Genomic DNA, 15,013 nt, shown 5'->3' with positions numbered 1-15,013 from the left:
ACTGAGACATAATATTATGTATTTATGGCAACCTCTTTCTATTTCCCTATGTGATTGTTTGTTAAAGCTGTATTACATTTACATATGTGTTAGGTAATTTGAGCCATGGCTTTTGAGGATCTTGGAATCTAAAGGGAAAGAAAGGAAACTTAGATAAAACTGTTATAAGAATTAACTATATTTTAAAATATTAATTAACAACTAAAGTAAACTAACCTTCCCACTTTGAACAGTCTTTGGATTGCTTTCTTGTTCTCTCCCATTTTCCCCTTTTCCCAACCTTTCAGAACTTCTAAATTTTTCCCCAAGTTTTGGTAATTTTATATTAATAAATAAAATAAAAACTTTGGGATTCTTTGGTCAGGGGGTCCAGCAAGGACCCCCTATTCTTTGTTTTTACAAAGAATATATGTGTGTGTACATGTGTGTGTTTGTGTGTGTGTTTTTCCCCCTACCTGGGAAGGGAAACTAGAGCAGATTATCAATTTGTCCATATGATGTTGCTGATCATATGTATTTGATAACACACATAAATTAACTGATCAGTATACTTGGGGCAAGTTCAGCAACATTGCTCCCGTCATTTATGAAATTCATGTTTTACCAGATTGCAAATGAAAGCCTAAGAGAAAAGGCATTGTTTTTATTAAAATCTATTCTAATTCCTCATCCTTAAATTGGACACTCCTCACCCAAATTGTGTTTGATAATCAGTTCCAAGATAACAGCATTTTCCAACTGGAAGGGGCTCTAGTACGAACTCATCACTTTTCACAGTGACTCCGAGTGGTTCAGAGATTTTTCAGCTCTTGGTAGGCCTCGGATCCTGGTCACATCCTGCAGGCACTTGACCATTGCCTGCCAGGAGGCACTGACTGTATGTGAATGAATTTTCGGGCATATATCATTCATTTAGAGCTAATCATGATAGAGAAATTTAAAAACTAAAAATATAGCTGCTACTTCTCAGTGTGGCTGTGACACTAATTTACTTAACCTTGAGGGGGTCCAGGGAGTGGCTTTAGTGTCATAATAACCATGGCCTATTTTTAGCAGAGACTTCATATCACTTTTCATTGACTGGGTGATGCAGTGATGAGTCCTGAAAAATTAGCCAAATTCCTCTTATTATGTTTTTTCTATCCTGACGGGAGAATTGTTGCTGAATTTCAGGAGGTTGGCATAACGAATACAATGGAGCTACAGCAAAAGAGATGATTTCTCCTTCCATTACTTGAATTTTTATAAAAGTAATAAATGTTAGGATTGATTTTTTTTAAAAAAAATCTGTACATAGCTCCAGGGGGTATCTATGATTCAAAAACAGTTTATAGGGCTTCCCTGGTGGCGCAGTGGTTGAGAGTCCGCCTGCCGATGCAGGGGACACGGGTGCGTGCCCCGGTCCGGGAAGATCCCACATGCCGCCGAGCGGCTGGGCCCGTGAGCCAGGGCCGCTGAGCCTGCGCGTCCGGAGCCTGTGCTCTGCAACGGAGAGGCCGCAGCAGTGAGAGGCCCGCGTACCACAAAACAAAAACAAAAACAAAAAAAACCAGTTTATAGTATGGGTGGGAGAGGAAATGAGGAGTGAGTCAGTCCATAAGTATGGGCCAAAGAATAGAGTGAATTCAGATCACAGCTTAAATTTCACACCACTCTTTATCATTAAGCCCTCATCTCATTTCACAAACTCCCCACCAACAGTCTAAGCCAGCAGGAGCCAGGCTCTCCTTGGATGGCTCCGGCTACCTCAGCCCCATCACATGTCCTCGTCCCATCCTCCACTCCACCTGCCTGGTCCTTCTTGGTCCTCACCACGTGCTCCATGCAGGCGGACTCTACTCTGCTGCATGGAATGCTCTGTTCAGACGTGCTAGTGGCTGATTCCCACACTCCCTTCAGGTCCCTGAACAAATGCCACTTTCTGAGTCACTGTGTCTAAACACCTCATCTAAAATCCCTCCACCCGCCACTCTCTACTACCTTACCTTGTGTTGTCTTTGTATCACTACTGGCCATATTCCATCTTCATTTGCTTGTTTTCTCTCTCCTTGCTCTATGATACAAGCTGCATGAGATGGGGTCTTTGTTTTGTTCATTGCCACATCCCCAGCACCTAGATCAGTTCCTGGCACTTAGTGGGTGCTTAATAAATAATTGGGGGAAAATCAATGAGTTCCTTCATGAGAAGATAATCTTAAAAGGTAACAGTGAAGGAAACTGATCAAGTCCCTTCCTTCATGGAACTTGAAATATTTAACCTCTTATTTTACTAACTTTACATCTATTCTAGTCCATTAACACAGAACATATACTCATACCAGGCTTAAAGAGACGAGGAAATGAGAATGGAAACCAAAAAAGATACATATAAAGGAATTCTTTAATTTGTTAACAGCACGAAACTGTATATTTACCCAAAGAGCATCCTCTTCCATTGCAGAGACAGGGTTTAATAATGAGCAGTATGTGTTCATCTGTTTTACTTAAAAATTGAGAACATATTAGATGTTCTCTCAGAGACACAGGTGAGATAGTCTGTTGTTCAACTTTATGGTGTCAGATTTCTTTTCCCTCATTAAAATTTTTCTCTACCTATTTACTTTGTCAATTTGTCACATAGAGAAAACATTCATAAAAGAATGCAGAAATTTTCCTTTATCTACACACACACGCGCGCACACACACACACACACACAAACCAAATGAAACACTAAGAGGAAAAAAAAAAATCCAAGACACTCAAGGGAATATTCCTCCAAACAAAGTGTCCCTGCCAGAAGTTGTGTAACTATAGCGATAGTCACGTGGCCTGTGGCCGGCAGGATAACTGTGAAGTATGCCAGGACAAACCATTCTCTGTTTGTAAGGATCGTAGAGCTTGTAAGTTAAAGACTCTGAGGACATAATGCAAATTTAAATACACTTCCACTTCCCAGCCTTACAAAGAACAGACAATAAATGCTGTGTATAAATTATTGTTGAAGCTAGAAATAGTACGATTTAAGTTATGGGTTCTAAATATTTGTTAGTCACAAAATTTCAGGCCCTGTGATAATAGTAACAAGTATGAAGAATGTATTATTAAAAATGTTAATGATTAATCTTTTCCAGCATACTTTTTTAAAATATATTTTAAACTAAAAAAAATCTCTTTACTTAAAAAACTATTTTTTAAAGCAGTTTTAGGTTCACATCAAAATTAAGAGTAAGGTACAGAGATTTCACAAGGAACCCCTTATCTTTACATTTATAGTTAATCTACTTGTGTCAATTTTTAGAAATTGTATTTCATGTTAGTTTTGTACCTCTTGTTTTTTTGTAGCATACAATTGATTTATTACTCTGTAAGTGTTCTTTCATTATTATTCCAAAGCTAAAATTCTGAAAGTCATCATCTTTTTTCCCCTAATTCTTACATTCATAATTCGTGTTCAAAGTACACCTCCATATCCCTCCAATTCTTTTCTAATTCTTTTCTTCTGCTCTTTTCTGCTCTCTTCCCCACCTTATCCTAAACATAAGAGGCAGGATCAATCTTCAGATGCCACTCTAACCACATGGCATTTTCTGAAAACACAGTAACATGTATAAAGTGGCTGTCTCCATGAACTCCCCACCCTTCACCCCTCACAACACATACCCATGAGGTAAGAATCACGACAGAGCAAGAAAGTTTGTGTGATGTAAAATCGATAGCTAGTGGGAAGCAGTCGCATAACGCAGGGAGATCAGCTCGGTGCTTTGTGACCACCTAGAGGGGTGGGATAGGGAGGGTGGGAGGGAGACGCAAGAGGGAGGAGATATGGGGATATATGTATATGTATAGCTGATTCACTTTGTTACACAGCAGAAACTAACGAACCATTGTAAAGCAATTATACTCCAATAAAGATGCTAAAAAAAAAAGAAAGAAGGTTTGTGTTGTATATGTGCACTTTGGGAGTCTCCCTGGGTATTTTCTTTTTTAAAAATTTTTTAATTTAATTTTTTTAACATCTTTATTGGAGTATAATTGCTTTACAGTGGTGTGTTAGTTTCTGCTTTGCAACAAAATGAATCAGCTATACATCTTTTTTTTTTTTTTTAACTTTATCGAAGTATAGTTGATTTACAGTGTTTCCTGATAGGCCCATCTCCAGTTGTATTCTTCACTTTGTCCAAACGAGTGTAAATTTCTCTTTTCTTTGTGCCTTTATGGATAATCTCCGAACTCCAGAGATATAATGTTTCTTCTGTTCAAAACATCGCTAAAAATTAATCTCTGTGACGCTTTCTAAAGCTTCTTTTCAGTCATACCCACATTCTTTCAAGCTGAATGAAGCTATCTCCTTATGCACTTGTAATGAGCTTTCTTCGTTCTTTCTTGGGTTCTTGCGAATGGTTAATGAGTACCTCTTTCTTTCTGTCTATGTAATCTGTAAATATAAATTGCTAAGGGAGCTGAGGGGATTGGGGGGAAGGGGGTCTCACTCTGATGGTGGGATCAGGAATTACTTTGTGGAAAAAAAGTTTTTCAGAGATGTGGAGGTATGGGTGGTATAACTAATAGCAGTGTAACTTTAAATTGTGAGAAATGATACATGGTTGAACTTATGAAGTTTATTTCATCTTTTTGTGTGTTAATTTCCTAATTTATAAAATTAGGAGATCAGGAATACAAATTAAAACGGGAACAGGCAGGTTAAATAAATAAATGAAGCTGGACAAGCCTAATAAGCATTTCATTGTTTTTTCTTGATCACTTTGCAACTTGACATTTGACAGACACAGAGTGTGATAAATTTCTTAAGGGAAAAAAAGTACAAACACAAGTGCCATGATATATGGCAGCTGACACTTGGGACCTGATACGTGGAAAACAAATGCCCTGTCTGAAGGGAACTGTGGCAATTTAGCTCTACTTATTGTTGCCATGTAGGAATGTGAGCTCAATGTGGCCAGATCTGAGTTTTCAAAAGAATTAAGAAATTGAAATTTTAAAAAAAAATAAATTTATTTATTTTATTTATTTATTTTTGGCTGCATTGGGTCTTCGTTAATGTGCACGGGCTTTCTCTAGTTACGGTGAGTGGGGGCTTTGCTATGTTGTGGTACGTGGGCTTCTCTTTGCGGTGGCTTCTCTTGTTGCAGGGCACAGGCTCTAGGCACGCGGGCTTCAGTAATTGTGGCTCGCGGGATCAGTAGTTGTGGCTTGCGGGCTCTAGAGCGCAGGCTCAGTAGTTTTGACGCACGGGCTTAGTTGCTCCGTGGCCTGTGGGGTCTTCCCGGACCAGGGCTCGAACCCGTGTACCCTGCATTGGCAGGCGGATTCTTAACCACTGCACCACCAGGGAAGACCAGAAATTGAAATTTTGATACAAAATCTCTTGACTTTTTTTAAAGTGACCTCTATCAAAAATGAAACTGTAGGCCAAACTAAACACAATGAGACCACACAATGAAGTCATATGCCGCCCAGGGCCTGTCATGATATGTTTCCTAAAGACTAGATCACCTCTAAGATTCCTTTCTGTGCTAGAGAGCTCTATTCTAAGTTCCTTGAGGGCAGGAACTGTCTGCTGTTTAACTATATCAACAAAGCATTGCTACCGTGGATCAGCAACTGATAGAAATATTTTAATCAAAACTTTCATTGGATTGAAGTTTTATGGGGAAATTTGACCTACAGAAGTATTTTTAGTGGACAAAGGACATTGATAATTATGAGGGCAGCCATTTATAAGAAAGTGCTAAGCTGTGGAACATAGTCAAATCTGGCTGGAAAAGATTTAATAGGATGCAAAGAAAAATGACAGGAATAGCAGGAGAGGGTGGACTTACGTCTGGAAGTACAGGACAATGGGAAATCAAGGAGAGGGGAGTTATTCATAATAGTGGACTGTGCTGACTGGCTTTCTGGAGGAAAGAAATAAAATGATTAGTCTAGGGAAGAAGCAATTTGATTTGGCTGAGAGGAGGTTATTGGAAACCTTGGAAAGGGTGGCCCTTTGTATGAGTTGGGATGGAAGCCAGGTTGGAGAAGGTTACTGGAGTGAGAGGTGAGAAACTGGAAGCGCCAGAGGTATGCGACTTTTCCAGGAGCTTGGATACAAAGAGAAAAGGAACTAGGGTGAGAGTAGAGGAATCCATTCATTTCAGGGAAGACGGTGTGTTGGAAATGGGGAGCACCTGCGCTTGCTTGAAGTTGGATGGTGATACCCTCTCTTCATTGTCACTGGTATCGTGGAAAGTAAGTGACTTCTTTTGACTTGCATGCCTAGTGACATACGTGAACCCCTCTGTGGTGTGTAGAGTTGAAACACAAAATTTCTTGCTAGCTTCTGCATGGGATGATTAATAAAATTATGACTCATAATTTGAGCATATTCAGAGTATATTCAGAAGTTCAGTACCTTCACTACCTCACATGTTGCAGAAGGTAAACTCTCTCCTATGTGTGAAGGTCACTCCAGCATGTAATACTGTCTCCAGACCCATGGTCTTAGTTCCTTAAAGGTGGGCTGTACTTCAAAAGAAATATGACTGTGGGGCTAAGCTGAGCCAAGAGTCTTCTGTGGTTATTTTTGCTGGCTGTGCAGAACTGGATCTCTACCTCTTTATGTATAGCCCTTCTTCTGAAATCCATGTCTGTCCCCTTCCTGGGGCCACCATTACCTGAGATGACCCACGTGCTCCGGACCCTGGACTCCAGCATTATATCAGGTTGCCGGGAGCTAAGGAAGAGCTCATGTCCCCAGGTGTCTTGCAGCCATTTTCTTTGATCTCTACTGAACAGTATGACACACTTCCATTTTCACAAATATTAAAATTCCTGTTAGACTGTTGTTAGCTGAAGTTAAACATAAATCCTCTGTTGGGTGGTATACAGGCAATAAATAGAAATAGACATCTGTCTTCTTTGTTGAAATTCCCTAAAACCACAGAAATATAGCTCATATAGAGGAGGGGAGACTAGTGGATTTATCTGGAAATGGTGACTTCGGGTGAAATGCTTGATTTCTCTGTTTACAATACACCATCGTGTTGTCATGTAATGACATGTGGCATAGTTTTGTTGATGTTAAAAATAACACAAATGTGATGGTGTAAAAATGTACATTCCTACAGCTCATCCATTTATTTGTTTCAAATTAATTTCCTTCAAATTTGTTTCTTCTGTTCTGGTAAAGGTATTAAAATAGGTGACTGACAGTCATTCATCCAACCAACATGTATTTAGCACCTTTGTGGATTATACCGTAGTGGTGATGGTAAACAATTTGCACGTATTTACTTGTATCTAGCAGGGGACATGGCCCATTAAGCAGTTGCAATAGAGTGGCAGGTGCCATGGTAGGGAGTGTAAAATGCCATGAGAGCACAGAGTGAGCAAGCAATTAATCTAACAGGACAGAGGTTTCTCAGAGGAAGTCACCTGTGGCATAAGACCTGAAGTAGCATAGGAAGGTACGAAATAAAGGGAGGCGGTGATTCCGAACAGAGAGAAAGGCAGGTGATGACACTGTCCTAGAGGTCAGTCAGGACACAGCAATTCAGAAAAATGGAGAGAACATTTGTTAGCTCTCATTTATCCAACAAACAGATATATTAAGCACCTATTATGTGCCAGGCACTCTACTAAAATCAGTTACAGAATCAAAGCAACTGTCTTCATGGTGTTTACTATGTAGTCAAGAAGTAACATTAACACATTAACAAATAATTGCAGAGCAGTATATAGATACTGGAATAGACAGACATGTACAAAGACTGCAGTAGAATGAAGAAGGAACAATCAATTATGTTTAGAGGTTCTAAGGAAGGCTGGAGATTTATTTTACAACAATCCAAACGTTAAAGGGACTTTTTGTTAAGTCTTTATTTAGGAGCTTAATTCTGAATTCAAGATTGTACTACCTAGATAATATGTTTGCTTTCAGCAGGTTTCAGAATAAGAAACCTAGAATAAGTGAGCAGAACAATGCTTGTGGAGTGTCTGTACATTCTATTTGGGGGATTGTTTCCATGATGAAGAATAATGGTTTGCTAACTCAGAGGTTGCAGGAGATACTTTAAAGGCCATCTACTTCCATTATATTTTGCTTTATGTGAACCCAATATGTGTAGTCTCCTCAGGAAAAGGATTGAAGTACACAATCAACTCAAGTACTGTGTACTAATATAAATTAATATCTTGGAGTGTTGTGTTGCTAGGTGTTCTTTTAGTGCAATTCAGCTTCTGAAGGTTTGATCATATTGGGTGTCAATGCAATTGAATGAATTTAGAAGATTAAAATGAAAACCCAAGGAGTTCCCTGGCAGTCCAGTGGTTTCACTGCCATGATTCACTGCCATGGCCCCAGGTTCAATCCCTGGTCAGAGAACTAAGATCCTGCAAGGCATGGCCAAAGGTAAAAAAATTAAAAAATAAATAAAATGAAAACCTGGATTCAGAGTAGCTAGAAAAACTACAGGCACTTTTAACGTATAAATAAGAATAGATTATATATTACTTGTCATTAATTCCTAGAAAAATATTATTTTAAGAAAACAAAATTATTCTAAAGTAAGGACTTTTCTGATATGTGGGGATTTGGGTATTTGACAAAAGATACTACAAATAAATGTGGCAGAAGTTTCCCTTAGCTCTTCCCTTTAGAGCTTAAGAGACCATGGTGATCAGTGAGTCTGAGGCCCAGGGGGACCCAGTGAGTTGGAGTGACCTGCTCAGAATGACACACCCACACGTAGAGCCTCACCTGTGCACCTTTCCCCATTCCTGCGTGTGCCTTTTCTCTGTACCTCCATGCTTCAGAATGACATCCTTATCTTGACAGCCCAAATACCCAGTAGGTTAAGGAGGTAGATTAAAGAGGTAGGGTATGGGAATGTCTGTTGACTTGTTCTTAAATTATAAGTGAGAGAAATAATAAAATGTACATACCTTATCACTTAATGGTCACACAATTTTATGTGGTTTTCTCATTGTTCCATTTGAAATTGAAATGTAAAACCTGGTTTACTTTTCAATTTACCTGCTACTAAGTTACACTTTTTCAATGAAAAGTAAATAATTCTATTTATTATTTAGAATAAAAATACATATTAAAAATAATATCTAGTGTACTATGTGAATTTTAAATATCATCAAAGGCAACAGGATGATAGTGTATAGATGGGTAATATGGAAAATGAAGCATGTATTTCATCTATGGAACTAAAATCAGAAGAAAAAGTACACTCTTAATATAATAGTAAAAACAATCAGATAACCTGCACGGAGGGGCCAACCATCTAGAGAATGGAAAGTCTTATATTTGACACACTTGATAGTTTCCTAAACAAAGTAGTCACCTCTAGCCTGGCTGATTGTTTGAAGAGGAGAGAGCTTGAAGCAAGAACCTACGCAGTTCTCTGTAGCTCAGAGATATCTCATATCTTTCTTATGAGATATCAAGCAACAGGACTGGGCTTGAGGCCCCTTGCTTTAATATCTTTACAAAGGACCTGAAAAAAAGAATCTGGAATATGTTTGTCAGATTTATACTTGATGCTTAAATCCTAGGTGAGACCCCAAAGGTTAGAAGTAAAGTTCAAGTAGTTTTACAAACAGAAATAATATTTCTATACAGAGAAGTATGGTGCTCTTTGTAACTTAAATACAGAATTGGACTCAGCACAAGAAATGAAGGAAAAGACCAGGAAAAAAATTTGGTACAAGCTGAATATAAGTCAGTAATACAACACCATTGTTTAAAAATGTCGACACCATGCTGACTGTGATTTTTATTAGTTCCATGTTTGTGGATGGCAAATGTACTTTAAGAACTAAAAGGTAAAACTGAAGAGTGTTGAAAAGTAATCCAAATGCTATAAAAGAAAGAAAAAGGAGGTCATACATGAGTACAGGTTTAAGAAATCAGGATGGTTCAATCCAGAAAATTAAAAAAAAAAACAGATAAGCTTAAAAATTACTTACATAGATGCTTTTAAGTACAGGAAGGGATTTTTTTTTTTTTTTAGTAAGGGATATTGATTATTTCCTTTTTATATTGAGATGGAGGGAAAATGGGCTCAGTGAAAGGAAAAAGACATTTTGGTGACCATGAGAATGATAAATATTAGAGGAGACAAGGAGAATAGTGAAATTACCATCCTGGAAATCTTGTCTGAGATAATGAATGGTTGTTTTTCCTTAAGATTTGAGGTATTTACTTGCTTGAAAAATAATTAGCAGATGACTTGAATCGTCTTGTCTACCATTCCTGTGACTGTAATTTGAAGTTTGCCAAAAACTCTGAAATAAATTATAAATTTTAATTAAAATAAATGAAAGGCAGAGCTATGTAACGTTATTTTTGAGACTCCTATACAGATGCATTCGATATAGATGCATAGAGATATAATTAATTATAAAATTACATTTTATAATTATTTCTTAATTGGCTCAAAATTTCTCTTTATTTCATCTTTTTTGGAGATATTTATCTCTCTGTGAACTATCCATTCATCTTGCCTTAGATATATTTATTTAAGGGGAGAGAAGATGCCCTGGGGACTGTTGCAGAATAAAGGGCAGAGGGGCTGATTTCTTGCTTATTAGTAAGCTGGAATGGTTTGACTTTAAACTTCTTCCTGAGGGATAGGAGCCACTTAAAGTGAGGTTTACTCAATCATGGAAATATAAATAAAAATAAAGATATTATTTCACTTCCCCTAGCCCCCACTTATTTCTCATTTTTGGTATTCTGGTTTGACTTGGTGACTTAGTGTTATCACTGATGAAACCTTAAGTCGACCAGTGGTTTGTTCTTTTGTTACCAGAGTAGGACAGATGTAACTGCAGGGTTCAGCGGGAGGTAGCCAGGAGAAGCCTCTCATTAAAGAAAAATTGGGAAATCCCATCTGAATACCCCTCCTCCTATTATTTTGTAAATGGAATACACATGATGAATAAAACAGTGAGATCCTTAATATCAAATGCAAGGGTATGTGAGAACTGCCGTAAACCTTATTCATTCTTCTTTCTTCCTTTCTTTCTTCCTTCCTTCCTTTCTTTTTTTTTCTTCTTTCTTTCTTTTTCTAAAACAAAACATTTGTATTTACTCAAGTTAAGCACAGCATGTTCTGAGGAAGTCCCCTTCGATGTAATTACTGTGTAATCAAGTTGTAGTGTAATTCCTCTATGAGCCCAATAGAGTCCTTCAAAAATAAAGAGCTTCTCAAACTAAAGCATCCCAAATATCCATGGCAGGAATGTTAATGCCCTCAGACATGAATCAAAGCATTATTTTGACTTTAATTAACAGTTCTGTTTACTGTACTACTATTTGGCTACACAGACTATTTGAAAAATATATGCAACTTAAATCATATATCTGTGGTTTTGAGAGGGAGAAAAACATAAAGAATGTTTTGAATTCGTCTCTTCTTTTTTCTGTATTTCCAGTTGGTTTCTACATATAGAAAACCTATTGTTCCACAGATTTGTCCCAGACCTGGGGCACAAACTGTATGAAGAGTCAAGGGCATAGGTTAAATATAAGGAATGTGGAACAGTGGAAATGGGAACTGGAGGACCTGCATTGAAGCTCCCTCTCTGCCACTGACTAGGATTTGCCTTGGCTAGTACTTAACCTCTCTGAGCTGCAAGTCTCCTACCATGTAAGATGGAGAACCGAGGAGAACCTCTTCACAGAGGGTTATGGTGCAGACTAACGGCAATAATCTAGGTGAAGTCACCTTGTGAATGTCATGTGCTACAGTACCGATTGGGTTTCTCACTGGGGAACTGAACTCCATTTTCCCAGTGGGGCGTAAGAGGGATTCCAGAGCAATGAGAAATCAATCTTTCTTTCTCTGAGTCCCTTTTCTATTGCCAGCTCTTCTTCATTCCCACCTTCACCCTTTTCATTTTTGATCATTTGTAAGTAATTCTTATTTTTAATTGAAATACATTTGATTTCCAATAGTATATTAGTTTCAGGTATATAACATAGTGGTTCAATATTTTTCTAAACTCCCTTTAAAGTTATTATAAAATAATGGTTATATTTCCATATGCTGCATAATATGTCCTTGTTGCTTATCTGTTTTATACACAGTAGTTTGTATCTCTTAATCCCCATCCCTGTCTTGCCCCTCTCTCCTTCTCTCTCTGAAATGGTATCCACTAATTTGTTCTCTATATCTGTAAGTCTGTTTGTATTTTATTTTTTAGATTCTACCTATAAGTGATAACATACAGTATTCACATTTAACTGTTTTCCCAAAGGAATTCCATGCTAAATGTATAGATTATTAATTTCTCAATCTGGTCATTTTGGTGTTGGGGTTCTGAAAGTAGATCTAGAGATGTTCGTGTGGTTCCCAAATCTTCCACTTAGCAATGAGGAAGGCTGTAACGTGTCTATGAGGTATTTCCCAAAGGTAGCTTCTTCTGTTTTCTTAAGTCAGTGATACCAGTGAAAGACGTAAGAATCAGTTTAGAAAGAAGGAAGGTACTCTTTTACAATTCAGTGAGTCTCATTTGTTTTATATTATCCAGAGATAGCTACCCCATAGTGTTCTGTTTCTGATAGGAATAGTGTTCCTAGGCTGAGTTAAAATACCAACTCAAATACTTATAGATATATCTTTTCTGAAAATATCTACTGTCAGCCAGGTGAAACATTCTTCTCTACTCAGGAAAGCAATGAGTTCCTTCCAGAGAATCAAATTTTAGAGTGAGTTTTGGAAGAGGGTCCAGCTGACATTCACTGTACTACAAAAGAGCTTCCATTAGCAGGAAAAGCATATGCACCTTGGTGGAATAACAAGTAGTGCTGTATTTGCCCACAAGGGCCGTTTAAATTAGATTACACTTGAGAAAAATGAAACAGCCTCTTTCTTGTGTTTTAAAGACCACTTATTATCTGGACTTAAGAAACATGATAAATAGTGATTCAAGGAACACCATGTGGCTGCCAGTGTACTGGCAGGATAACAGCACAATCTTGTATTACGTGAGGTGAGAATGACTGAGTGTATACCAGGATTACAAGTTCAGAAATCATACCTATATTTTAACCTTGGAAATCATAACTATAACCTTGGAAATCATAACTATAGCTTAACTTTCTTATGTTAGAAATAAAGGCACTGAGACGCAGGTAAAGTGACTTGCCCATGGATGTAATCCAATTAGTGGTCGATCCAGGAATGGGATCCTTGAGTCCTGACTTCTTATCCTATAGAGCAGACCAAAAACTCAAGGTGAATAATAGCATGATAGGAAAAAAGTGCTCTCTAGGGAATTAAACTTGAGAAACTAGAGACATACTTTAAAAAACAAAGCAAAACAGAACTTTTCCACATCAAATGCAAACTTTGTATTATTATCATATGCCTTTATTATATTTTTGGAGAAGAGGGATTTCTTTCTCTAATAATAGCTACTGACAATTTGAAAAAGAAGTTTGTGGATTCCATTTCAAGTTTGGTCAGATGGAAGTTGTCATCTTCATGACTGTCCTCATTCAACAGTATCATGAAGCCCAGCCGGGTATGTGACTCTTATGGTAAAAAGCAAATGAAATGGGCATTTTTCATTTGTTCTACAAGTATAGGCTCTGAGACAGACAGCATTGTAGGGACAATCTAATTGCCCATTTATTACTACCACTTGATCCCTATATTGACAACTTCCAGCAATCACCTGCCTTGATTCTCTCTCCGACATTCTCTCATTCCTACGTCTTGGATGACTGGTTGAGTTACAGGAAGAGCTTTGTTAACGATCCTGAAGACTGTGTCTTGGCTTGCTGGTTGAGCCTCCTAGTAGGACTCAGTGCATAGATCTGGTGCTGGGGAACCATCTCTTTTCCTGCTTGCTTCATTTTTCTGTCAGTATGCTGCCATGTCAAATTAGCTAGCAGAATGGAATGAGTCATTTGCTGGGAATTACCAAAAATGTTCCAGAGGAAGAGGCTCTGACTTCAAGGGAAGAGCCAGGTTGAATAGTGGAACAGGAAAACCTTGAAGATGGGCGAATTTGAGAATGAAATTATACAAGACAGGAAACCAAGATCAGTTTTAATTATGTCACAACGCTTTCTAGGTAGGCCAAAAAGAGGAATCTTCGCTATTTTTTTTTTTTTGTATTTTTACGTAGCTTATAACCATACGGAGTTTTCCAATTAAACTAATAATAACTGAGTTAATAATTGATTTATCTGCAGTCTGTGCAGTTGATCAAGAAATATGCACTGTCTGCTGTGTGACCAGCATTACTGGGAAGAAATTATTGTTGAGAAAAGACTGCAGCCAATATAAAGGAACCTCCCAGGGGTGGTTTTAACTTTCCTAAGGTTACAGTGAAGGCAGGAACAGAGAGTTCTCAATGAGAAGAGAGCGCCTTTTTGTGCATACCCTTGAGGGCAAGAATCATGTCTTAATTATCTTTGCATCTCTAGAAGAGAGAACAGAGCCTGGCACTTAGCAGGTGCACAATAATGTTTGCTGAAGGAGTATTGCAATCTTTTTGGGCCGATGTAGAGAATGAGTGAATTACTTCATTCTTTTCCATCTAATGACCTCCCTCTCTCCACTTTTCCCCATTTCCCTGCATAGGCTGCCATGATGAGGAAGTGTGTTTTGGCATCCCTAGTGGAGAATGAAATTCATTTTCCTATAGAAGACACGCTTAAAACAGCAGTTTAGATGTAATCGAAAACTGTTTGGGGGGATGCAAAGGGTTTTGTGGGATATCCAGGAACTCATCGGGTCACATATAGTTTCTAGGACCAAATGTGTTCAAACTTGGGAACCCATCCTTTTTCTAAGTTAGGTTCTCACATCCACCTTTTTTTTTTTTTTCTAGTAGGCTTTTCTACTATTCTTGCTGCTATGACTCTGTAGAGGAAATAAATATCAAGAGTGCCTTTCACTTAAGATAAAAAGATATTTATCAAAGGATAAGTGGTGCTGTGGGGGATTGTTCTGAATTTACCCATGGTTATTTTATTTGACTTTGCAAGGCATTTAGTGGGGCATA

The sequence above is a fragment of the Delphinapterus leucas genome, chromosome 5 (genome assembly GCF_059928025.1).
Source record: "Delphinapterus leucas isolate spDelLeu-1000000601 "Yukka" chromosome 5, BTC_Dleu_Yukka2, whole genome shotgun sequence".
NCBI classification, from domain to species: Eukaryota; Metazoa; Chordata; class Mammalia; order Artiodactyla; family Monodontidae; genus Delphinapterus; species Delphinapterus leucas.
The sequence above is the reverse complement of the archived record's forward strand: the minus strand, read 5'-3'. Positions refer to the sequence as shown.